The 26,365-nt window shown below is 43.9% G+C and overlaps 1 pseudogene; it reads left to right on the forward strand.

Moving 5' to 3' along the window:
- The first annotated feature begins 7,359 nt into the window (after window positions 1-7,359).
- On the forward strand, window positions 7,360-19,746 carry LOC148220106 (endogenous retrovirus group K member 8 Gag polyprotein-like; annotated as a pseudogene).
- The last annotated feature ends 6,619 nt before the right edge of the window (window positions 19,747-26,365 follow it).

Raw genomic sequence — 26,365 nt, forward strand, 5'->3', positions numbered from 1 at the left:
CTGCTGTGGGACTACTGAGAGTTGAAGAGCAACAGGTACCAATCGCCAGAACAACAGTACACCATCGGCAATACCGTACTGACAGAGACTCGGTGATTCACATCCATGAAATGATCCGTGAGCTGGAGACCCAAGGGGTGGTCAGTAAAACCCACTCACCCTTCAACAGCCCCATCTGGCCTGTGCGTAAATCTGAAGGAGAATGGAGATTGACTGTAGACTATCGTGCATTAAATGAGGTGACTCCACCACTGAGCGCTGCTGTGCCGGATATGCTGGAACACCAGTACGAGCTGGAGTCCAAGGCAGCAAAGTGGTACGCCACCATTGATATCGCCAATGCATTTTTCTCCATTCCTCTGGCAGCAGAATGCAGGCCTCAGTTTGCTTTCACCTGGAGGGGCGTGCAATACACCTGGAATCGTCTGCCCCAGGGGTGGAAGCACAGTCCCACCATCTGTCATGGACTGATCCAGGCTGCACTGGAAAAGGGTGAAGCCCCCGAACATCTACAGTATATCGATGACATCATTGTATGGGGCAGCACAGAAGGGGAAGTCTTTGAGAAAGGAGAGAAGATTATCCAGATTCTGCTGAAAGCTGGTTTTGCCATTAAGCGAAATAAAGTTAAGGGACCAGCTCAGGAAATTCACTTTCTAGGAGTCAAGTGGCAAGACAGACGTAGTCAGATCCCAACAGAGGAAATTAATAAGATCACCTCTATGTCTCCACCTACCAGCAAGAAGGAAACACAAGCTTTCCTAGGTGCCATAGGCTTTTGGAGAATGCACATTCCTGAGTACAGTCAGATTGTGAGCCCTCTCTACCTGGTCACCCGCAAATAGAATTATTTCCACCGGGGCCCTGAGCAGCAGCAAGCCTTTGCCCAGATCAAGCAGGAGATTGCTCATGCAGTAGCCCTTGGCCCAGTCAGGACGGGACCAGATGTGAAGAACGTGCTCTACTCTGCAGCCGGGAACCATGGTCTGCCCTGGAGCCTTTGGCACAAGGTGCCTCGGGAGACTCGGGGTCGACCACTGGGATTCTGGAGCAGAAGCTACAAAGGATCTGAAGCCAACTACACTTCCACAGAGAAGAAGATCATGGCCGCCTATGAAGGAGTTCAAGCTGCCTCAGAGGTGATTGGCAAAGAAACACAACTCCTCCTGGCACCCCGACTACCAGTGCTGGGTTGGATGTTCAAGGGAAAGGTGCCTTCCACAAATCACGCCACTGACACCACATGGAGCAAGTGGATTGCCCTCATCACTCAGTGCGCCCGTATTGGGAATCCAAATCGCCCTGGGATTCTGGAAATAATTACAAACTGACGTGAAGGTGAGAGTTTTGGATTTTCTTCTGAAGAAGAGGAGCAAGTGGCACGTGCTGAGGAAGCCCCACCATATAATGAGCTACAGGAGACTAAAAGACGATATGCCCTCTTCACGGATGGTTCCTGCTGAATTGTAGGCACTAACCAGAAATGGAAAGTTGCAGCATGGAGCCCCACACGACAAGTTGCACAAGCTACCGAGGGACAAGGTGGATCGAGTCAGGTCGCAGAGCTAAAAGCCTTCCAGTTGGCTGTGGATATTGCTGAATGAGAGAAGTGGCCAATGCTTTATCTCTACACTGACTCATGGATGGTAGCTAATGCTCTGTGGGGATGGCTGGATTGCTGGAAAAAGGCCAACTTGCAGCCCAGAGGGAAACCCATCTGGGCAGCTGAGATTTGGCAGGACATTGCTGCCCAAGTAGAGAAATTGACCATAAAGGTTTGACACGTGGATGCACATGTACCCAAAAGCCGGGCTAATGAAGAACATCACAACAACAAGCAGGTGGACCGAGCTGCCAAAGTGAAAGTATCACAGGTAGATCTAGACTGGCAGCACAAGGGAGAATCATTCCTAGCTCGTTGGGCCCATGATGCCTCTGGTCATCAGGGGAGAGATGCAACATACCGATGGGCCCGTGACCGAGGGTTGGACCTTACCATGGACAGCATCAAACAGGCCAAGCGGGTAAAGCCTCTGTGGTACGGTGGACGATGGTCAAAGTACAGGTAAGGGGAAGCCCGGAAAATTGACTAAATCACCCTTCCCCAAACCCACCAGGGCAAGTGCTACGTACTGAGCATGGTGGAAGCAACTACAGGATGGTTAGAAACCTACCCTGTGCCTCATGCCACTGCTCGGAACACCATCTTGGGCCTAGAAAAACAAGTCCTTTGGAGGCATGGTACCCCTGAGAGAATTGAATCAGACAACGGAACCCATTTCAAGAACGGCCTTATCAACACCTGGGCCAAAGAACATGGTATTGAATGGATATATCATATCCCTTACCACGCGCCAGCTGCCGGGAAAGTTGAAAGGTCTAATGGACTCCTTAAGACTACTTTGAAAGCACCAGGTGGTGGAACCTTCAGAAATTGGGAAATGGACTTGGCGAAAGCCACCTGGATGGTTAACACCAGAGGGTCCATCAATCGAGCCGGTCCTGCCGACTCTGAACCCCTGCACACAGTGGACGGGAACAAGGTCCCTGTGGCACACATGAAAGGTATTTTAGGAAAGACTGTTTGGATTAATCCCACCACAGGCAAAGGCAAACCGATCCGTGGGATTGTTTTTGCTCAAGGACCTGGTTGCACTTGGTGGGTAATACAGAAAGATGGGGAAACCTGTTGTGTCCTGCAAGGAGACCTAATTGTTAGAGAGAACTGTATGTAAGGTTTCATTTTGTATTATATATCTGTAACAGGGTATTGTTTGCGTATGATGTCGATGGTAATAGAATAAGGGGTGGATTATGTCCTGGGGTAAAATGCAAAAATGTGTATTCTATCACCATCTGTTAAAATGTGGGAGGGGTGGTGATCCTTATCACTGTGGGAGATATCCTCTGCTGATGTGCCATCTGATAAGATCAGGGGGATGGTCATCGTTATCTTTTCACAACCCATCCTTCCTCCAGAAGATATATTATGTTAATGGGCCATTAAGTCCTATTGTGTAACTGATAAGATTCCATCATCCCATTGGGAGATGCTCCAGCCAGGGGGATGAGCCAAACATTTTCTACCTAGATAAAAACTGAGATTTGGAACACCAAAGCAGTCCTTTCCACTGGATCCCAGAGGAAAGTCGGACCTTTTTCCACATCATCGCTGGATCTTCGGAGAAAAACTGCCCCTTCTACAGGAGCACTGCTTCAACTGAACCACATCTGTCATCCAGGAGGACTGCAGCCACCATTTATACGGACTGCTACCAACACCCTGACTGACAGGGTGTCAGGTTGTATTTCTGACTTTGTTGGTGGTTTTTCTTCTATATTATTGCACGTCTTTTATTTATTCTCTTTTCTCCTATAAAATTGTATGACTGACTTGGAGTCTCGCACTGGTTTTACTTTCAAACCAACACAACCCCAAACCTCGCAACCCGGGATCCCCCAAAATTCCACAAATTCTCCCCCAAAATCAACCTGGGACCCCTCAAAACTCACCTGGATCTCCCCAAATCACCCCTCCCCCCAATTCCCCTGGGAACCACCAAGTCCCCAGAATTCAACCCAAAATTCACCTGCGACGCCAAAAATCTCCAAATTCGCTCCAAAATGATTGGCAACTTTACACTGTCCGTTTTCCCACAAAAGGATGTAGAGCCCTGTGCGCTTCGTATACAAACTAAATGGAAAAAACCTTTCTATTCATTCACAGCAAAAAGACTTCCTATTCCACCGTCTTTTGGACAAAACTGCCTTCACTTTCAAACTTATTCTCTTGCTCACTTAGCTGCATAATGCTTAGTCCCTGTTCAGCATGCTCATTTTCTTCACTTTTTCAAGGAATCCTCTCCTCATCTTCTTCTTCCACTGCTTCTTCCATTTCCTGTGCCTAGATCACCTGTTTCTCTGTTAGATTTGTTTCTCCAGCTGATTTTTGACAACTGTCCCTATCTTGTGGCACCACTCGCTCGAGAGAGGTGATTGCCCTTCTCTGCTCTGGGCTGGGACTGCGCTCTCTTCAAGCCCTGGGGGCAATTTTGGATGTCACAACGTCAGAAAGACCTCAGGCTATTGGAGAAATGGCCAAAGGAGGGACACAGAGATAGTGAAGAGGCTGGAGGGGAAGCCATACAAAGAGTGGCTGAGGGCATTAGGTTCAGCTGCAGAGAGGACACTGAGCTCACACCTCACTTGGGACCTCTCAGCTCATCTCAAGGGCAGCACAGGGACAGCTTTGCTCTCTGCTCTCTGCGACCCGGGACAGGAGCCAAGGGAATGCCAGGAGCTGTGTCAGGGGACGATTAGGCTGGCTATCAGGGAAAGGTTTTTTCCCTTAGAGGCTGGTCAGGCACTGAATAGGTTCTCCAGGCAATGGACACAGCCCCAAGGCTGCCAGAGATCCAGGAGCGTTTGGCCAATGTTCTCAGGGATGCAGAGGGTGGGACTGTTGGAGTGTCTGTGCAGGGCCAGGAGGTTGACTTTGACGATCCCTAGGGGTCCCTTCCGACTCAGGAAACTCTTACCATTTACCCCTATTTCCTCACCTTGCAAAATGCTCTCAGCTTACTGTTCCACCATATGTTCCACTTCTGAAACCTCTGCTACTTCTTTCCAGTTCAAGCACAGTTCTACTAGTTGCAATCCAAAGATATACCGATTGAAAAACAACCAAAAAGAAACACCTGTTTGGAATGTCGTGGTCTTATTTGGATCTCGAACTATGAAGTCGATTGTGCCTTGCAAGTTCTAAAAGGAAAACAACAACAAAAACCACCCACCACACCGTTTTAACATAGGGATTTGCTTTCTTCTAAGAAATCCATATCCCTTCTCAAAATGGATCTATTTCAGTAAGAGATCATCTGGAATAGATCACTTACTATCCAAAGAACCTGGAACACTCAAATCCGTAATGATAAGCCTGTTACCTTGCAGTTTTCTGTTCCAAAGGCAAATGAATTTGCTCAAGTGCCGTTTGTAACAAGGACAGAGTTCAAAGTGTGGCTCTGAGAAATGTTTTGGTTTCCCTCTCCTATCTCTATCAAAAGGACTTTCTTCAATGGCTGAAACACTACTTGATATAGTCTGAATTTTAAAGGTCATGAAAATTTTCTCAAAAGTGAAATATTAATATAGCAGTCAGGTTTTAAACCAACGGGAATTTTTGTTTTACCTGTATGAAGTTTTCCTTCACACTAAAATGCTGGCTGCTGGATACCTAGAAGGAATCAATTCCCACAAAATGCTTCCGGGTAAGCCATTACGTCATCCATTACAATTTGCTTCAGAGTCCTATTCCTGTCCAATTGAAGGTCCCTGTTTAAGAGACTCAAGTAGGGAGAGAAATAAAATTAAATATGACTACAGTGCCTTTAAATATAAATCGAACTTCCTGATCAATCTCATAAAACCTTTAGGCTAAATGTTGCCAGTGATCTGTTTCTACTGAACAGAATCATGTCCTGGCTTGTTACAGATTAGTTCATTTCAAAGAAAGAAATGCACAGAAGTTAAAATATTTCCAAAGAAGAATTTGACATCCTTCCTTTTGGATGGGGAACCATTCCAACACTGTTGGCGGCCTAGTAGGAGCTCTGGCTCTGCAGCCTGTCTATAGAAAACTACCTTAGTTATGTTAAAGGTCTGTTCAAGGTTACCGTGTCCTTGGCGTGACTATAGGAGAAAAACAAAATCATAAATTTTAACGTTGAGATAAGCAAGAACAAAGGAAAAGACATCTGGGGAAGCAAGATCCTGTTTAGTTGACATACCGTGTCCACTTCAAAGAGTATCTTACGCAATAACTAGACTGTAGAAAGATAGATCTTAGATGAACCAATAGAATTACTGTTAACATATATACGTCTCCTGTGTAACCAATCGTACTCTTTGTAACAAACTCTAAGTAACCACTGAAAACGTATAAAAATCATCTCTTTGTTAAAAATAAAGACTCTGCTCTTTGCATTCATATTGAGTGTGTGTTATTGATTCCTGTTCTCCAGCATGAAAACCCCAGGATCTTGCTGACCCCGACGTGATGATCCGAAGGGGCCAGACTGCTTAACAGACTGACTTTTTTGTGGAGGGTCTCTGTGCGTGCCGCCTAGGAGAACGTTGACTTCCCGCAGCGGTTGCGACCGGGCGTCCTAGAGAGGCGTGAGTGGCCACTGTAGACCAGTGAGTGGGAGCCTTAGACGGCTGTAAAAAATTTGCTGGATGGGAAACACGTTATCAGCTATCGAGAAGGCTACTGGTGATGCCTTAATGAAACTTGCCCAAAAGAAAGGAGAGACTGTTGATCGGTCTTCGCTCATGAATTTACTGTATTGGGCTAAACATCGTGGTTTTGTAAAAGACTCTACCGATGTTGTTAAAGAGACTACTTGGCAAGAAGTCGGGGCAGATTTGTGGGAAGCTATACAAACTGGGAATAAGGAGGTAAAATCCTTAGCTCCTACGTACCGGCAGCTGCGCATGTTAATTGAACAAATGGGTGTTGAAATTGAGCTGGAACTCGCAGCACAGACCATGGTCACTGCCGTTGCTGGTAAACTCACCCAAGAGTCTGCTACTGTCCCACCCGCGTACGTGTCAGCCCCTGCGGCCCGTGGCCCCTATGATGATTTAATACCACCCTGGGACCCTACCGATGTTCATAATGTGCCTTCCTTTGCACCCCCGGCACCTACGGCACCCTCTGCGCCCTCGGTACCTACGGCACCCCCAGTAACAATGAGGGTAGCGCCCGCTAATCCCACTAATACTGACCCCGTGTTACATCTGCCCTCACCTCCCACTTTCGACCCAGCGACTGTGCCTCTTCCCGAAGAAACAGAAATGGACACGGACGATTTACAGTCCACACTGCAAAAGCAGACCGAAACCATGCTTGAACTGTTAGGTGAAATGAAGCGGCTTGATAAGGGTTCCAAAAGTAAAACGATTCGGGAAGCATATAAAAAGGCCCATAACGCCATTCTCTCCGGCCTCAAAATTTTAGAGGAAAATTCTTTTTCTGCACCGAATACTTCTACATCTCAACGCCGACAGAACATTATCAATTTGGTTAAGGCAGGGGAGTGGGATATGCCTACTGCAAATCAATTTCTAACATCTAAAGGTTTACCCCCAATAATGCTTTCTGAAATTGAAAACACAAATGTTTCTCATTCTACAGAAAAGGAAGGGACGGGATTGTTAACTACCTTTAATGACTCTTTTCAGCGTTGGTGGAACAAAGGAGAGGAGGGAGGCTCGGGAGGCTTGGGAGGCTCGGGGAGTTCGGGAGGCTCGGGAGGCTCAGGAGGCTCAGGGAAAGGTCCTGACTAAACTTCCATCCCCAAAGACCCTTCTTTTGACATGAATAAGAGGTGGAAAGGAGTGGTAACAAATGCTGAGTTGACGGGAGATTTTCAGTTTGTCTCAGCTCCGGTGGTGCGAGGAACTGGTGGTAATAATGCTTGGCAGCCCTTAGACTGGCAAATGATAGCAAGGGTTCAAAAATCTGTAATGGACTACGGTGTTGATAATCGCTTGGTAAGGCGACAAGTAGAAGCATTGCTAAAATACCAAGAACTCGTCCCTGCCGACCTTAAGGCTATGTTTGAGCTTATACTAGGACCTACTAGTTATATGTTATTTTTAGCAAAGTGGCAACAAAGATAGGAGCTTAAACAATTAGATAATGTCAATTTGCCGCAAGGTGATCCTCTACGCTTTGCCACGCTAGATATGCTTATGGGAAATGGTCAATTCATCGATCCACAAAGACAGGCAATGTTAGGGGCTCGCATTTTAGCTCAAAGCAAGTCTGCTGCTTTAGAAGCTTTTAACAACTTGCCCCAAGTAGGTAAGCCTCGACAACCTTATTTACATATTCAGCAAAAGGAAGATGAATCCTTTTTGTCTTTTGTGGACAGGATTAAGGAAGGAGTAGAGGTAGCACCAGATGTCCCTCCTGATATGAAAGATACTTTAGTAAAAGAAATAGCTATGCAAAATGCAAATGCCACCTGCAAGCGATTATTAGCAGCATTACCAGCTCATATGACAATAATACAAATGATTGAACAATGTTCACGAGCCCCTTTAGAAATTGAAAAGGACAAAGCTCGAATTCATGCTGCTGCTTTAGCTGCAGCCATTACTCAAGCACACAAGCAAGGGAAGGGGGACAAAGGCCCTCCCAATACATGCTATAATTGCCGTCATACCGGACATATTAGAAAGCATTGTCCTTCACGTTTGGCAAAACAACAACAAAATAACAATACGAACCTCACATCTACATCATTTGTGGGCACTTGCCGCCGATGCGAAAAGTTTGGCCACAAGGCAAATGAATGCCGATCCAAATTTAAAAAGGATGGGACACCGTTGGCGGGAAACGAGATGAGCCGTGAGGGGGGCTCTGCGAACAAAAAGAACCCCTCAGTAGCCATGGCTGTCTCTACAACATGCTCCCCACCACAAAAAGGAGCGCTGGAGTCGATTTGGTAACTAGAGACTCCGTGACTATTTTTGATGATTCTGTTACCGTCATCGAGAGTACTACCAAAGGTCCACTAGGTGGCGGTATGGCCGCATTATTGCTAGGGAGATCGTCGGCCACTTTAGACAGCATTTTCGTTTTACCTGGTGTAATTGATGCTGATTATAGTGGTGTTATCAGAATAGTAGTGAAAGTCTTTTCCCCACCAATGTTCATTCCACAAGGTAGTGTAATTGCTCAACTTGTTCCTTTTCTTCCCCAGGTTCCAACAGCTACTAATTCACAAAGATCTGGTGGTTTTGGTAGTACCGGACCCTTAATTGCCTTTGCTCAAGTCATGACTAGTGATAGACCGACCCGGCAAGTAACCGTAAAATTGTATTCTGATAATATCGATGATTCCGAAATACTTGAACATTCAATGATGCTAGACACTGGGTCAGATGTCACCATAATACCACTAACTGCTTGGCCTCAGCAGTGGCCCACTACACTCTTAAATGAGCAAATCTTAGGAGTTGCTGGAACCACCCGTACTTTACAAAGTCAGGAATTCGTAGAAATTACTGATAAAGAGGGAAACAAGGCTGTAGTAAAACCTTATGTACTAGACACTCCTCTTTGGATCCTTGGTAGAGACACGCTTAGTCAATGGAATGTCATTTTAACCAACCAACATTTTCAGGGGAGGCCACTGAGCCGATAGGTGCTCGACCCACTATACAACTAACATGGAAATCTGACCAACCAGTATGGGTGGCTCAGTGGCCTATCACTAAAGATAAATTAGAGCATCTCCATTCATTAGTACAAGAACAATTAGCCTTTGGTCATTTACAACCTTCTATGAGTCCCTGGAATACCCCCGTTTTTGTTATACAAAAAAAGTCAGGAAAATGGAGATTTTTACATGACTTAAGGGCAGTCAATAATCAAATGCACTCTTTAGGAATTCTGCAACCAGGTTTGCCATCGCCAGCTGGTTTACCAAAAAACTATCACCTGTTTATTATTGATATCAAAGATTGCTTTTTTAGCATTCCGTTGCACCCTGGAGATACCAAATGATTTGCATTTAGTGTGCCCTCCATTAATTACAGTGCACCTATGAAAAGATATGAGTGGGTGGTACTCCCTCAAGGTATGAAAAATAGTCCTACAATTTGTCAATGGTTTGTAGACCAAGCCTTACATCAATGGAGACTTAATAATCCAAATTTTCTGACATATCATTATATGGATGACATTTTAGTCGCAAGTGAATTTCCATTACCCCTCTTAAAACAAAAGGAATTATTGCTAGAATTAGAAAAGTGGGGATTGAAAGTGGCAGAAAAAAAAGGTGCAATTCTTCTACCCTTGGTCTTACTTGGGCTTTAAAATAACACAAGCTCGCTTTGTGCCTCAAAAGGTAACTTTACATGCAAATATTGAAACAGTCAATGATGTGCAAAAGCTTCTAGGAGACATTCAAAGCATACGTGCATGGGCAGGTATTTCAAATCAAGACTTAGATCCTTTAAGAAAATTGTTACAAGGTTCAAAGGACATTAATGATAAAAGGGAATTAACCCAAGAAGGGAAACAAGCACTGCAAATAATTGCTAAAAAGTTGCATTGTACAACTGCTTTTAGGTTTGATCCTACCATACCAATAAACCTTTATATCATTAACTACCCTGCTGAACAAATTGCTATAATTGGGCAGGAATCATTCAAGACTTTCTTCTTATTGGAATGGGTGTTTTTAGCATGTAGCCCCACTTCCTCTGTTACAAGACGTATTGATCATTTAGGATCCTTAATTCTGAAAGCACGCCAACGAGTGCATACTGTTTTTGGAGTTGATGCATCTTCTCTTTATGTGCCCATAAATAATTTGTCTCTTTGCACTGAACGGCAATCACTATCATATACATTCACTACAGCCACTATTGGCTTAGAACTTGATAATCATTATCCGTCACATGCCTTGTTTTCCACTAACCTCCCACTAAAAGATCAAACATTGCGAAACTCTAAGCCAATTCCCAATGCGATCACTGTTTTTACTGATGCCAGTGGAAGGACCAAAAGGTTCGGATATGCAATATGGAAAAATGGCAACTGGGATGTCGTAGTTTACCAACATCTGGAAGGATCAGTACAATTACTTGAACTCAAGGCTATAACCTTAGGTATTCAACACTTTGACTTTCAAGAAATTAATCTCGTTAGCGATTCCTTGTATGTTGCCTCTATCTTGGAAAGAATTGAGGATGCATTAATAGGTCGAATCTCAAACTCCTTATTTTATCATGAACTCGTTCTTCTAGTAAATGTAATTAATATCAGGCACCATGCCTTTTTCTCAACACATATCTGCAGCCATCTCAATCTACCAGGGTTTTTATCAGAAGGAAATGCCAAAATTGACCAAATCGTATCCTCACCAGCCATTGGACTCAGTAATTTTGACCTTGCCGTTGCCTCTCATGCCTTTTTTCACCAGTCAGCATTAAGCCTACAGAAGGAATTCCATCTAACAAAACGAGAGGCACGAGGTATCATAGCATGTTGTCCTGATTGTGCAAAACTACCCCCAATCCAGTTACAAGGAGTGAACCCTTGTGGTCTCCACCCTAGAACATTGTTTCAATCAGATGTCACAATCGTGCCATCATTTGGACGCTTTAAACATGTACATGTCACTGTTGATACCTGTAGCAGACTAGTATGGGCAACGCCTATGATAAACGCCAAAAGTAAGGCAACCTGCAGACACTGGTTAGAAGCTTTTGCAGTGCATGGTGTCCCACAACAAATAAAAACAGATAACGGTCCTAATTATGTTAGTTCTACTTCACGTGAGTTCCTACTTAGATGGAACATTACCCATGTCACAGGAGTACCTCACAATAGTACTGGGCAAGCTATTGTAGAACGCAAACATCAAGACCTTAAACGCCTTTTCTCTGCTTTACAAAGGGAGGGGAATGTCACCCTCTCTCCACAAGAAATCGTAGCAAAAACATTGTATGTCCACAATTGGAAAATGTGGATGGAACGCCCTGAGCTAAAAACCCAAATGTTGCCCATTACACTGCATTTTTGCAAGGATGAATCTTTGACTGTTCATAAGATACAAGTATCTGTATGGGAACCCCAATCACAACAATGGACTGGTCCCCACCAATTATTGACATGGGGACAGGGTTATGCTTGTGTATTAACAGGTGCTAAACCTAATTGGATCCCAGCCAAGTGGGTCAAGCCTTGGATATCAAAGATTGAGGAAAGTAGAGAAGACACGGAGCCAAATTCAACGGTGGACAAATAGAGTGCAAGATCTCATCCCGATCCCAATCATTATTCTCAAGGAACCAATAAGAACACACCCTAATATCCCAGACTTTCCAGATGTGATTGATTTCCATAGACTAGTACAGAAATATCTTAGATCTAGAATACAAGAAGTATTATTTCCTCGTTGCGGTTGTGTAGTATGGAAATTAGGAACTTTCTTATGTGGAAATTGTAAAAGGGAGTATAACTCCAGTGATATTTCTACTTGCTTTTATGGATGTAATGAATGTCAGGAACGCCAATCAGTAAGACCTTTAGAATCACTTAGAAAGTTGTTAAAACTGCCTGACTTAACTGTTAGTGAAGCTATAAGCTTATTTGAATCAATAGAAGAAAGGAATTTAGCATCTGCCCCTCAGGTCCATACTGCTCTTCTAATGTGCCTCTGATCGAGCAGGTAGGAAAGACCTCCTGGGTGTGTGAACAGTGCTGCTTCCTCTATGGCTTCAGAGCCGCTGCTAAGATCTTCAGGAAGGAGAGGGGAATTGTACCAAATTTTAGATGATTTTTAAAGTTGCAAGTGATTTGCTATCTTAAACGTCTGAGTTCCTAGAACTTTGAATGTGATCAAATCTATGAGTGAAGAGATGATGGTGCAGACCAACTTCTGATTCCGGTGATCCAAGAATCTGCACTCCTCCTTTCTACTCCTTTTACCTTCTGAATAAGGCATGGATGTGATGGTATGCACAGTAATACTGATGTGCTATGGTTTTTCAATGATAGCAGTCTTCCTTTGTCCCATTCCTAAACTGTGGGCATTATTTGCCTTAACCTTGTTCACTAGGGACATTATTCTATATTCTTACATGAAGTGAAAAGCACTCTTTTTCCATACCTTCACACAACAGCATTAAAACAAGGCCTAAGTAGTACAACCAATGTTCAAAGATGCTCTACCTTTTAAGTTGACGATACAAAATTCATTCCTTGTTCTCATTTGATCTCAAGAAGAAAGGGTGTTCTCCAAATACTCCTTCAGCTCTTCCTCACAGCTCACCGTTTTCCTTTTTTCTAAAATTGTATCCAGATCACTTTCATCATCTAAGGCCACATAAAAATTCTCGTAAAAATGGTTTCGTAGATACTAAATTCTCCCCAACTATTTAGGATTCAAGGAAGTTAATTATGCACATATATTCTACACCCAGAAGAGAAAGCTACCTCAGCAAAACTCATCGCCTATGAAAATCTTCCTAGATAATGAACACCTCTGACACTGCCACCCCAAGTTGCTTGTTGAAACAATGAGAACCTCACATCCAATCAGACTCTAGACCTGCACAAGATCTCGTAATAGCAACTTGCAGCCACTTTCTACAGAAAGCAGCAGTGATCTCTATCACTGTTGCCATACCAAGAATAAGACAGGACTGTCCATTCAGCGTGAATCAAGCAGTTAGCAAAAATGCACCTGACAGAATGAAACTGAAGAGTAGAAATTCCCATCTAAAAGATTACATTTTTAATTTTATAGCAGGTATTTTGAATTTCAGAGGGCTCTTTGCATTAAGAAGTACTGTCTTTATAGCACACCCTTGTTTTTATGTTTCTACCTGTATTATGGCCATTTAGCCATCTCCTTAAAATCACTCCAAGGAAAAATATTCAAGTGAACAAGTTCTTTCTAAACTGCTGGAAGGTGAGATAAATGAGTAAGAGGATATGTAACATGATAAAAGGCTGCCAGAAATTTTACGACTGGTATCCAACATGGCGTCTTCTATCTGGACAGTTAAAAAAATCAGTCTCCAAGTAAACTGCTAAGAATACGGATTATCAAAACTTCTGTTTATTCTGGCACCATAAAGCACCAAATCACATTCTATAATTTATTCCTTTAGAAACAACTGCCCGACTTTTTTTATGTATAGAAAAGATTGGAAGACATTTGGGAGATCATTTCCAGCTATTCCTAAAGTCTGATCTTAAGCAGGCTGGGCCATATGTCGTTCGTGGCTATCATATGTATTTCAGATAGAAATGATCATAAAAATACAATCTATTTATATTACAAATAATAAACACAAGAATTATGAACACTTCCACATGAAACTCTTCCACACCAAACTGTTTCTTTGGAGTGTTTTGTCACATTATGGACCTCTTTCGAAGGTGACATCAATAGCCTACCACGCAGAAGGCATTGCAGGTGGGAGCACAGGAAGAACAGACTAATCCCAAGGAGTGATGAAAATATATGTCATCAAATAAAAGGAACGTACATCCACGTGCTCCACTTCTTCTTCAAACCTACATTTTAGTTTCTCAGTCATCTGAAGCATGTTGGAGTGCACAACTTCAGCATCTTCTGCAGTGCAAATATTCATATCCAACAGGGTCATCTGAAGGAAAAGAAGAAGAAATTATTGACATGCACAGAAGAAATACTGTGTGGCTTTCAGAGAGCCTGGCTAAACGTAGTGTTTCTTTTCTTGTGATGGACAGAGATAGATTCATCCTCCTACTTGCCATATTAGATTAGTAAACAATACCATCTGGTTGTACACAAAGGGAGAAATTGAGGCAGAGGTGGAATTTCTTTCCCTTGATAAGACAGATTTAGCACAAGGGCTGAGGCTCCTTGCATCTTCCACATTCACGCAGGACAGCACTCCCTTCATTACTGGCATTTGTTACGGCTTTTCCACATTTTAAGTACAAATACCAGCTACTACTGTGAAACCAAACGGATGGCTTACTTTTTGAACAGAGTAAGGTGGAGGTTAAAAAGGAATTTCACTTGTTATCTCAATGTTTGGCGCATCCTCAGATGCATTTTACTCGAATGACACATTGGACCACGGCTATCACAGCCAAAAGCTGTGGCACTCAACTTGCACATCTGCCCTTTCTCCTGACATTTGCCCTCGACCAGCTCATACTGGATGCTCATTTTCTCCACGCACTCCACATTAGGGCTGTGTGAATGCTATGGAACTGACCACAGTCAAAATTCCCATCTTTCATAGTGCAGTGTGACATGGAAACATGACAGAGGCCATATGCTCTATCCCAGCACACAGAACAGATTCCCGCAGTGCCTACAGACCTTTGCCTACAGACACCAGACACTACCAGCCAAAGAAAACAAGACATTTTCATACACAGCTCTTTATCATTATGCTTCAAAGTAGCAAGGTACTTACAATCACTACCAACTTCTTTGCTACCATACAGGCTACAAACATCCCAACAGGATGTGCTCTGGAGCAAGAGAAGGCAGACTCAGAGAGGGAAGGCATGCTGCAAGGACACAGAGAAAGGAAGTATCTCCAATACTTCCCCTCTTCTTCTCATACTTCCCCTCTTCTTCTGCAAGAGTTAAAAAGGAGTATTTTTGTATGATTGAGAAGGGATCCATGTCAAAATTAACTTTTGATTTCCCCCAGATTCATTCTAACCTAGCCAGTTCCTGCGAGATCTTACCGTGCACAGGTGTTTGTACTAGCCAAAGGAAAGCCATGCCACAGGCAGCTTCTTTGGCTCTTACTGCCACCTCCAAGCAACTGAGAAGTTATGTGGGAACACACGGAACAAAGAATACAGCAAACATGCACTCTCAAAGCACCTGTCTGCCTCATCGTTGCCCGGGAGAAAAGAAAATATTGCTTGAATTCCAGACTGTTCTTAGGATTTACCGACATACCTAGACTTTTGTTTCAGTTCTCCAGAGTTCTGCACCATTTGCTTCCATCAGATTTGGCACGTGTTGGAGGCAACAAGGTGCTATGAAAGTAGGAAACAAGAGTCAGGTATCCTAAAATACAAACCAGTCAGTACTTCAAATATAAAATTATGAATGGGAATATCCATACTACTGGGCTTTCTTTCATTTACAGCCATCTTGGCAATGAAAATAAACCTGAGATTGCTGTTGTTCAAGGCCAACTGTTTACTGCCCGATTAGGAACTAACTGTCATCTACCTTGTTCCTACATCCACCGTAAAAAACCTCCCTGTACAGATCGTAATGCATTGCACCCACAGCAATGCTTCCTGTGTTCAGGATGGATATTCAAAAGTTGCAACGTTAGATTTCTATCCAGACTCCTCTCTTAATTTATTAATCAAATAAAATCCCACGCCATGGAGAAAAAATGCCTTGACAAAAGCACCAACTTCTAGGTCTCCACCCATCTTTGCCCATTTCTACTATGTTTCAAGATTTACTTCAGCATTCCTCCATTTTTAGAGCCTGGTCGCCACCTATTAAGTGTAGCTGGGGCACTGAAAATCAAGAATGCATTTTCTCCATTCAAAAGAGCTGTACAGAAATAGATGTAGACCCTGTCTTACCGCAATATTTAGCAATCGCACATTGACAGGAAGCAAAGTGCATTTTGTAGCCAAGTCCTTCATTACCTCCAGCAACAATTGTTTTCCTTTATGCTATAACCTCTTTTGCCATACCCGATATATTGCAAAACCTTCAGTCTCTGTTCAATGAGTACCATCTGCTCCTTTATCAACTTTTCCATTTCCATATTCACAGTTGGGGGATTATATATTTCTTCACCTGCCATAAATTCTCTGCAGGATGGAAAGTAGATATGTAGAATGGAATCACATGATATATGTGATATCATACGCGATATCACGTAGAAAGAAAAAATGATCAAGTATTATTTTGATAGAAACCAAAAGTGAACACTAGCCACTTTGTGTTGCTCATTGTCCAAAAGAAGACTGCCACATTTCTGACCTGAAACTCTGAACTACACACTGCTTCTGCATGAGCTTCCAGTCCTTGACTCTCCCTTGCCATTTCAGTTGATGCCATTTTTCTTTCTCAAGCTCTGATTTCATTCGATTCAAGAGTAGCTTGGCAGTTGCCCTCTCATTATCCAGCAGTGCTCTCTTTATATTCTGTGTATTAAAAAATAAAACCTGAAGTAGAAGCAGCATACGACATGCAAAAACAAACAAAAAATTGTCTCTTCAACAGAAGATGAGGGGAGAAAAGAACACAAATGATAACCAATACCCTGCCAAGTAGAAATTTCTTCTATATTTCAGTGATTGATAGGCAGAAAAAATGAATTTCATTTGGGGAAAGAAAGACATTCTAGGAATATTCAGACTGCCATCTTGCCCCAGGTAAAACATTTACCATGGCGTTAGCGTTAATGACCTTGTGAACATTAGCTTCCAAGGGGAAGGATATTTCCTCCAGTTTCACAGAATACTTGGTCAGTACATCTGCTATCTGTGCAATCAAAGAATACAGAAAAGCAACAACAATGAAAAGTAGAACTCAAAGATCAATTTCCCAAGTTAAAATCTACATGAACAAGACAATTGTTCCATTTAAGTGAATTCGATTTAATTAATTCATTAACTACATAAGTATCATTCTCAAGTTCAAGAACAGAATTCAAAGAATCAACGTTGCTTCTTCTGAGACATTGAAGCCTGAGTAGATTCCAACTTCAAATCTATTAGGACTTCATGAAAGCAATACCTGCGACATTTAGTACATGTAAACTACAAAGACATCTAGAACAGCTCTAAAAGATGAACAAACCCATGAACTTTGAAGGAGACGCTAGCAAGAAATGTGGAAATAGGCTTTATCTGCCCAGTGCTTTTCCCAAAAGCTTGGGCACTCCTTGGCATCAGTGAGAGTCTCTGTCTCATTATTCAGCAGCTGGCTTAGGGTAAAAAAGGATGCATGCAATCACTTCATTCGTGTTCATGACATAAACTTACTGCATCATCACGGAAGCCATTTACTTGGAAATATAGCCTAAAAAATAGGTGTCAGACTGGGTACATATCTAGATTGCTATGAGCAAAACCAATTTCTTTTTAACAGGAAAGCCATACAATATGCCTGCCATGGCAAATATTAGTCTACTAGCCTTGCACTTCAACGGGCAGTGAGCAGTTCATTACACCAAATTTACGTTTGGCAAGGAGACAGTCTATTTATTACAAGCCCCTAGTTCTAGAACCAAGAATTCAGGAGTTGCTCATTCCCAATGAAAATCTGTCCATTTCATACCTTTGGGGTTTTATGCTTCTGTTCTTTACCTGTCTTGAGTGTGGCTTTCTTGTCAAGTCACTGATGGGTGTTTTTTCAACACATTTCTGCTGATTACATGGTAATTGCATGGCATCAGCAGACACCTCTCCATGTCTCTTTAAAGTATGCTTTTTACTCTTCTTAGAGGACCTTGTCTTCTTCTTTCCTTCACCCAAAAGGTGGGCTAAGTGAGCCTTCAAAGAACCATCATCTCAACAATTAGAATTCTTTCAAACCTACTGAATGGAGAACAGCGACAAAAAAAAATTTACAAAAAACTAGTACCCGAAAGACAGCAGAAGAGAAAGGTAAAATAATGAATCCTACATGCCACATGCATAACTCTCTTCATTCGAGGGTATTTTCACAATGAGAAAAAAAAAAATCATCTTTTCCTCAGAGAGGAAAAGTGGAGTAACTGGATTGTGTTGCCTTGCTTACAGTTACCAGAAAAGTCAACAGCAGAGTTGAAAACTCCTGAAGCTGGCTAACTACACCTCTAAATGTTTTACTACTGTGTTATGATTCTGTCTTCAGTTAATAGAACCTGATATACAACAAAGTGATGGGAGCATATGGAGATGCATTGGAGAGCGTACGCTGGAGGTAACACATTCATTTTTTACTCAAACAAATCCAAATTAGAAATGCTGAAAATGACCTGGGGCCATTTCAACAGCCAGCAAACTGATTAACACAACCAACCTTTGGCTTTTATTCAATCCTTTGCTTGTTTTACCTGGGCCTTGAAGATCTGTCTGCAGCCTTCCTCTCTGCAAATATATCACAGTCGTCCTATTGAGAAGCCATGGCTCATCACAGCTGCTTGGTCAGGCCTGCTTCCAGAAGAACTGGCAACTACAAGCTGGGAGCCAAGAGATAGAACACTTCACTTGGAAAAGTGCCTTCCATGAATCCTAGAATCCCAGAATGGTTTGGACTGGAAGCGACCTTAGAGATCATGGATTATCTTCTCCCCACATCCTGACATGGGCAGGGACACTTTTCCACTAGTCCAGGTTGCTCCACGTCCGCTCCAGCCTGGCCCTGGACACTTCCTGCCATGGGGCTCCCACACAGCCTCTTTGAGCAACATGTGCCAGGCCTCAGCACCCACACAAGGAAGAATTCCTTTGCAATATCCCATCTACCCCAGCCCTCTGGCAGTTTGAAGCTATTCCCCCTTGTCCTGCGAATCCAGACCCTTTTCCAAAGTCCCTCCCCAGCTATCTTGGAGCCCCAGCAAACACTGCAAGGGGCTTGAAGGCCGCCCTGGAGCCTTCTGTTCTCCAGATTGGACACACACAGCTCTCCCAGTCTGTCCTAGAGCAGAGGAGCTCCAGCTTTAAAAGCAGCTTAGCAGCCTCCTACCCGTGAAACTCGACACCACCACTGGCCTTCCGGGCCCTACGTATATCGCTTCGGGTGTCGCTCGGGGTCACTCCCAGCTCTCTCCCCGACCCTATGGGGCCCTCAGGCGATGCTGCTCGGATGCCACTATGGCCCCTGTCAGACCAACGGGGGCCGGGGGGCCAGCCCAGCCTCATGCACAATCCACAGTGTCCTCGGCGGCTGCTGCGGGCTCATGGTGCCCCACACACCCAGAAGCAGAGCTCCAGAACAGAGGATCATAGCCCCACATTTGTGTTCGTCTCTGCACAAGGCAGGCCAGAATTGCCATGCCCGGGCATTTCAGTTCAGCACCAGGATGAGAATACACCAGCGCCATGGGGGAGGAAACCTCTAAAGACTGCCCAGATCCTGACTCTCAACTCAATGCCTAGGCCCTTGCCATTCCTGAGGATACACTAACGCCTCTTTTGCCTTGCTGGTAAGAAGTGCCATTGTCCTGGTGCGCAGCTAAAGGCAAAGCACAGGCAGGCCAGGGCAAAAGCTGGGGCAGTGCCCTTCCTCACACCTTCGCTGTTGTGTACTCCATGCAGCTAGAGCGAAGCAAGAAGGACGCGAGGGAGAAGAAGGCGTTCTTCAACTAGCCCTCTGTCAAGCAGCCGTGAAAGGGCGCATAACAGACCGCGTCTCGCTGCCCTTCATTCTACACACTCGCAGCTCCCTTTGCCTACTTGCAAAAGTTGCTACCAGAGCAGAGGGGCCAGATTGAAGAGGCAGTACCTAGGTTCACCTTCTACTTATTGCACTTAAGCCACGTCCAGCTCCTCGCTGCACTCTGCATTTCCCTTCTCCAGGGCATTTATCGTGGTGCTGTGTGCAACTCGGCGCCTAAAGTGACCGCCAATGTTTCCACAGTGGGCTGCAAGGGAACCAAGGAGCAGCACAAGCAGCAGTGCTTCAGCTTCCTCCTTTCGACTGCTAAGGGCGCTTGGGAAGGCAAGCGAGGGGCAGCCACCTTCCTCTCCTAGTAGCCTGTATCGTAGTGCACACAAGCACGGTACTTGTGCGGCTTTGTTCACGGCCCTCACCACGCCTGGCGCCGCTTTCATTCCCCGGTGGCCAGAAGCTGCTGAAGCGGCGCCACACAGCCAGCAGTGTGCCGGCAGCCAAGCGCTCAAGAACGCAGCTTCTGCCCAAGCCCGCCTAGGGCATGCACCTTTGTTCTCAGAGCTCCGTGCAACAGTCTGCCTCTCTCGCAGTTCGAATGGAAAACGAAAGCTTTTCGCCTATGCCCTTCACAGAGATCTGTTGTCAGGACGAGAAGGTCATGCGGCCGGAGCTTGCCCCTCTCACGATCCACTTTTAATACAGAGCGGGGGTCATGATGTTTCTTTTGATCTTAAAAGTGCAAACAGGCAAAGTGCAGGGGAGAAAATCAGTTTATTCAACAGCAGAAAATCAGTTTATTCCACAACAGCAATGCATTTCATCAAATGCCAACAACTCAGTTACTGTAAGGGGGAGAGGTATTGGAAACAAAGTATAGGGAGAGGGGAAGGAAAGAAAGGGATGGGGGAAAAGCTACCAACAGACGAGACGGGCGTCCTCACAGGTCATCCGATAGACGAGTCTTCGTCCGTGGGGAGATCTCAGGGGTCTTCTCCAGGGGGTAGACGGGTCTTCATCAGTGGAGAGATCTCAAAGGGTCTTTCTCAGAGGATCCCTCTTTTATAGTCCTTCTCCAAAGCAAGTGGCCTCTGGCCAAGAGGTGGGAAGATTTATGGACCATTGTGTGGTGCTGCAGGAGACAGGTACGGTCAAGCACTCCTCAGTTGGTGGTACAACACAACCTCTGGTTGGTGCCATGACAGCACAGTCCAGTGAACACAATACACCAGCACACAGTTACGAGCATCCACCTTGGCCGGGCCAGGAAACCATTGTGCAGAGTCAGCCTGGGTGGGGGTCCTAGAGTTCTCCTTGCGACGGTCGGGAGGCAAAATCGAGGGGAACTTTGGACCGACCTTTACACCACCCCGTGACTCACGATCATCGTCAAGAGCACTCCTTTGTAGAGTCCTGGTGGAGTCTTCAGTTGTGGTGTCTTCAGGACTCGTCCAAGTTGGTAGCATATCCCGGAAAACAGAGACAGGAAAGTAGGAAAAAGATAAGGGACAGGATAAGGAAAAGGAGAAAAAAGGAAAACAAAAAAGATCAATTATATTCAATTATTGATTACTAACAATCTTAAACAATTTGTTCAAGTCTTTAATTTTTCAATTTTTGATTAGAAATAAATCAAATTTTTAAAGCAAAATTTTGATTAAACAATTTTAAATGCAATTTGAAGATAATCAATTCCAGTTAAAAATCATATTCTATCCTATTTAAAACCTTGTGTCAATAACCCTAGGGATGCCAACAGTAACCGATCTGGATACATTTGTCACAGATGCCAATTGTGCTAACCATTTCATTATTCTCCAACTCATAATGTATAGGATTGCTGATAAAACAAAACCAATTAATACCAAAATCAAGAGAACAATGGTGGGATGACACAATTTGTTCAGGACACCTGTAGCAGTAGGTGACCACCCAAATAGAGTATCCCACCACCTGTATTCAGCATCTGTCTTTACCCTTTCCAAAACACGATGTATTTTTTCCACATTGTGATGAACAGCTATTAGAGTTTTCTGTCCGTTTTTCTTGATCTTCTCCAAAATTTCGATCAAATCTTGGTGGAGCAACAATTGCTTCACCAGAGAGAGGTTCATTCCAATTGGAGTGGGCAATAGATGGTGGATCAGTGTGTAATTTGACTGCAAAAGATGGTGAGAAGTAACTGGGGCTACATAGGAAAAATCACATCCTGAAATCCTAGTAAAGTTACAGACACAACAGTTTGAATGATTCTTAGTATTCACTACCAAATTTTCTATGAAAAAACTATCACAAGCAGTTCTAAAGCATGCACATCCATTGCCTACATATACCAGTACTGTTTCAGGAATCTCGTTTGGATGAATTTCAAAATTGCAAACGTTCTGTTCTGTGTCCAAGCAGATATCTTGAGCTCTAATTGCATTACTTTCACAGATAAAGCCTTGTTGTTCCCGGACAATGCAAGTTTCCAAATTGACAGTTTGCCACCTCCCACCAATTTGATGGGCCCATTCCCTATGCTCGAAAGGATAGAGAATAGCTCCGTCATGGTTCAACCCTAATGCAATGATGGGGAATATTGAATGCACTGAAGCATTATGTATAGTCAGTACAAAGGCTGTGGCTGTGTTTGTGCTGGGATCATAGGTAAAATTTACTAAGTTCCACCAGGACTGGAATTCCTTTTCAAAATCAGTGGCACTGTCCCAGACTATCTTTCGAATTTCAGTGGGAAACGTGCCTTCCTCACCTTCTCTTATAATTAAAGCAGCAACCGACTGCATCCACAACTGGGCCTGGATACAACGGAGAGCCAAAGAGATGTTATTTTGTGTAGCACCAAGTGCATCGATTATCAATTTGTGGTCATTTACATTTACCTTTTCCCACCTTAGTAATATGCTTGATAACAACCACTGTTGAGTCCCCAAAGCTGTTAAGGTTGTTTGCAGGGGCCGTTGAAATTTGGTTACATCTCCAGCTGTGGTAGCCAATTTATTCATTAGTACTTCTGAATCGATGCTATTCAAAATTCCCAATCCTGTTCCCAAAACACCGGTTATGTCTCTTGCCATTCTTTTTTTGGAAGGATTCCGTTTCCGCAACCAGGTTGTCCATCCCTCAAAAGAAGTCTGTAGAAAGGGTGAACAAGCTGGCTGAACTTCTGAGACATTATTTTGCATCAGCAATTTGATTTGTTTGAGAGACCATGCCGGATTAAACAATATTTGTTGTTGGCCAGTTTTTCTAATTACGTATGGCCCAAATTGAAAAATCGTAGGGCTCAACACAACCGGTGGTTGGGTGGTAGGTGTTACAACATTAACATCAAGTTCCCCCCTGTGTTTTGTATCATTTTTTCCACACATGATTTTATAGGAAAATTGTATAGCAGTTAAATTTAGCCAACAGTCTTGATTTTGGGTTCTACAATATAAAGTCCGGCCATGGGGTCCTATGCCATAACTGTATGCAGGTTTGGTGAGGGATCCAGCCACTAATTTACAAGTTATTGCGACGTCATCACCTTGCGTCACCACGAAAGGAGGGAAAACCTTGTTTTTGTCATCCAACACTAAGGGGGTGCTTACACCATGGTATGCAACTACTGCGGTCAGTGTGGGTTTTTCTATGGCATTTATTTTGAACCTATAGGTCAGACCTTTCAAGCTGGACTCATCTGTTGTGTTATTCTGCCAGGAGCATGTTACATAGGTTGGTCTGGTTAAAGTAAAGTTATGCCAACAGTCAGTAAGTTCATCCGCACAAAGCTTTGTAACTTCGACATTGTTGGCGTCAGGGTCCAAGGTATAGTTACCAACCTTCCTTTGGCCACAGCACAGTATTAGGGGGACTTGCTTTTTACATGTCCATACTGTCATGGGGCAGAGACTCGCTGTGATGTTAGGGTGCAAGCTACTAGTTATATCTGATTTTAAGTAATTCCCGGCAATTGCAATGGTAGTGGCTTTCTCATGAAGGGATTTCTCCACTTTTCTGCATCCTACCTTGATTTATTCACCAATTGTTCCTATTAGTACCCTAGCCCAGTCCTTTTTGTCCCAACCCCAGTCACTTGAAGGGCATACCTCAGAATCGTGCAGTACTACGGTCCAAGGCTTGGGTGACGATCTCTGGGGTAGGGTCCTAAAGCACTGGTATATCTGATGGAAGCTTCAGACCACGGCCACTCGGCCGAGTTTTGGCCATGGTGTTGTGGTAGGATACAGAGAAGTATCAAAAAGGTGATCATGGTTTGTCCGGTTCCCACATCCCTCGGTGTTCTTCTGTGAAAAGTAAACACAACAGAGTCTGCCACCAAGAGGCAGGAGGTCAAAATGATGGAACAATCCAACGGGTACTTATCCGATGCTCCTTTCCCAGAGCATTGGTGGCTACCCATGCATATTTATTCAGAGGAGTTTTTAGTACCAGTGGTACTTCTCCTACAGTAGGGAGGTTTACTAAAACAGGTTGCCCAGGGTAATGGGCTGGATTTTTAGGATCATTAGGTCCCTGTAGTGCAGGAATGATGCTTGGGGCTTTTGGACAAAAAGCAGTTATTTTGGGACACCCGTTTACCCCCCATCTATCATTTATACCTTTTACAGCTTGCCATAATCGAAGATCCCAACTTCCCTCATGTGGTTTTAGGAGTCGCTTCAGAAGACCATTTGTCCTTTCTACAATCCCGTTGGCTTGAGGGTAATAGGGGGTGTGAAAAGTCCACTTTATTCCTTCCTCCCTTGCCCATTCCTGTACTACTTTAGCAGTAAAGTGAGACCCATTATCAGATTGAATCTCCTGTGGCTTTGGAAAAGTTCCAAACCATTCTTGTAATGCCTTAACAGTGTTTTCTCCCGTAGATCTGTTAAAGGCTTCAGCTTGAGCTAACCCTGATATTATTTCCACTCCTACCAGCACGAAATGTTTACCACCAGACTTCTTAAAGGGACCGATATAATCTACCTGCCACGCGTCCCATAAGCCTTTACCTTTCCTTAAGTGCAAAGGGTCATCTTCCAAAGGATGCCTTTCTAGTCGTCTGCGGCATTGTTCACAAGCTGATATGCATGTTTTACACATTTCCCTGGTGACAGGCCAGCCACGAGCAAGGGCTTCTTTGTACAAATCTTTCGCACCTGTACGTTGTCTTTTTATATGCAGCCATTCTAGCAGGTGCTCCCAATCCTCTGTAATTTGTTCCTTTTTCAGGGGACTTAGTCTTGCTAACTCATCAGCAGCATTATTCCACTCACCAGCTAAATTTCCATCTGTCTGATGAGAAGCCACCCACCCCACAGCAAAGTTTCCTTGATTGGCTATATCTAGAATTTCTTGCCATTTTTCCTTATGCCATACTGGGATCCTGTTAACTTCCCAATCATTTTGCTGCCAGAAAGGAAGCCACTCTGTACATCCTTTAAACACAGCATAGGAGTCAGTGTAAATACAAACAAGAGAGGTATTATGTACCTCATGCTTGAAAACACTCCATACAGCAATCAGCTCACCAACCTGAGCACTGCCTTCTCCCTCGGTAATAATTCGTTCACCAGATGAAGTATGGAGAGCTACTGCCCTGTATTTCCACACCTTTCCTTCTCGTTTAGCAGAAGCATCAGTAAACCAAGAATTCACTGATGGTTCAGGGGAGAAAGGAGGGGCCACTTTAATTACTGAGGCAGGTTTATCGTGGCTGCTAGCCAAGTTCTCAGTTTCTTGTATAGCCACATTTTTTACAGCTCCTTCTGTTACAGAGAAGATGTTACAGTAATGTTCTATCTGGGCATACCACTTCCTGACTGAGGATCTCTGGGCCACCCCGTCAGGGGAGGGATCCCGCTGGTGACTGTTTTAATAACTTTAAAAGGGCCTCTTAATACAATTGGTTGCTGACGTGTAATTTTCTCCACTTCTATGAGAGCTATACTGACAACAAAAAGCCCCTTTTCCCAGGTAGTGTATCTTTTTTCAGCATCTTTAAAACCACGAGAATAAAAACCAACAGGCCTTGTAGGGCCTTCTGGGCCTCGTTGCCATATGTGCACTGACAACCCCGAGGTGGCAAATCCCCATTCTACCTGGAAAGGATCTGTGGGATGAATAGGGCCTAGAGCTTGATGTGCAGTTCCTTCAAAAATCAGCAGTTGTAATGCTTCCTCCTGAGAAGGAGTCCAATCCCATTTTACCCTTTTCCTCAGCAAGTCATAAAGAGGTCTAGCAATAATTGAAAAATCAGGGATGTGTTTTCTCCAAAACACTAATAATCCCAGAGCTTGTTGAAGCTCTTTCCTGGATCCAGGCATTTTAATTTGATCTAGGGAGGTTAGGGTATCAGGTGGAATGCATGTCATACCTCCTTTCCACCAAATCCCCAAAAACTTCACCTCCTGAGAAGGTTTCTGAATTTTCTCTGGGGGAATTTGTAAGTCAAGGCTTTCCAGATGAGAGATTATTTTCTG

The sequence above is a fragment of the Sturnus vulgaris genome, chromosome W (genome assembly GCF_052056855.1).
Source record: "Sturnus vulgaris isolate bStuVul1 chromosome W, bStuVul1.hap1, whole genome shotgun sequence".
In the NCBI taxonomy this organism is placed as follows: domain Eukaryota; kingdom Metazoa; phylum Chordata; class Aves; order Passeriformes; family Sturnidae; genus Sturnus; species Sturnus vulgaris.